The following is a 1,121-nucleotide window of genomic DNA, read 5'->3' as shown; positions in this document are numbered from 1 at the left end:
ATAGCCAAGATGAGATATACGTTTAACCAGAAATAACTCTAAGCTGTACCACTCTGTTTTCTCACCTTCATCTCTGCAGGAAACCTTACATTACTAAATACGTCGTAAGCGTTTGTGTTCACTTAGTGGTCGATGGGAAAATCTTTGGTTTAGTAAAAGTGAATTGTACACTCCAGCCAAATTCTCGTAAAACGTCATTATCTTTCTGCATCTTACACACTCGATCATGTAAAAATAATTGAATGAATGAATTTGAGACTGTTGGGTGAAGAAAACAAGCAGTTGTAAAAGGCGTTTTCATTTTCTTCACATTCTATGAATCAATAATTAAAAGAATTATTTGCAGCCCTAATGGGCTTCACATCGCTGCAAAACCAGAGTGAGAAATTGGTCCTGGTTCATTTTACTTCAGCTCCATTCTCCTGATGTTTCCCACCTCTCCAATGTCAGTTTCAATAATATTGATAAAGGAGAAAATAATCATGCAGGAAGTATTTTTTGTGGTGATGTGACAATTTGACACTAGGTGGCTGTGTGTTCATATGTTTTAACTGAGGAAGTCAAAAGTGGGCGTAGACAATACAGTGAAAACAGCTTCTGTGATGGCAGTTTAAAAAACACTGTGACAAAGTTTGGTCATGTCAGGTTCAATGACTGTCATCAACTTTAAAATTGATCTTTCAATCAGTATTGAAATGTTTTGGGTTTCAGAGCAACTAAGACCGAGAGTATGAGGAGAACACATTGGGACACACTTGGATCAGTTATGTCTTTGTTCATTTTATTTTCACATCAGCTACAAATATATTGGATCAAACACATAATTACAATTATATTGATCTCACAGCCAAACAAACAAAAAAAACCCCAACACATAATCAAATGCTGAATTAAACAATTGCGTAATGGAGTTATTCAGCTTGGTGCACATGAAGAAGACACATCAATACAGAATGGCTTTACAGACCTACTGTAGAGATACATGTTCAGCCCTTTAATCTGAGAATGGAGACCTTTCACCCAAAGTGGAAACACCACCAGCTTGAAAAGCACCACATGGGTAAGAGTGTACCTTTGTGAGGAAGTTTAAACCAAAATTGAACATCATGGGCTGTTTTAAA

General features: G+C 36.6%; 1 protein-coding gene across 1 annotated transcript in view; it reads right to left on the bottom strand.

Annotated features, from left to right (window-relative positions):
* LOC147818039 (sialic acid-binding Ig-like lectin 5) overlaps positions 1 to 1,121 on the bottom strand; it is an 8,919-nt gene that overhangs the window by 7,548 nt on the left and 250 nt on the right. The window lies entirely within an intron of this gene.

The sequence above is a fragment of the Seriola lalandi genome, unplaced genomic scaffold (genome assembly GCF_002814215.2).
Source record: "Seriola lalandi dorsalis isolate HSWRI2012SDOR001 ecotype SW California unplaced genomic scaffold, Sedor1 jcf7180002054753, whole genome shotgun sequence".
NCBI lineage: Eukaryota > Metazoa > Chordata > Actinopteri > Carangiformes > Carangidae > Seriola > Seriola lalandi.
Note: the sequence above shows the minus strand (reverse complement) of the source record. Positions and strands in the feature narration are given on the sequence as shown.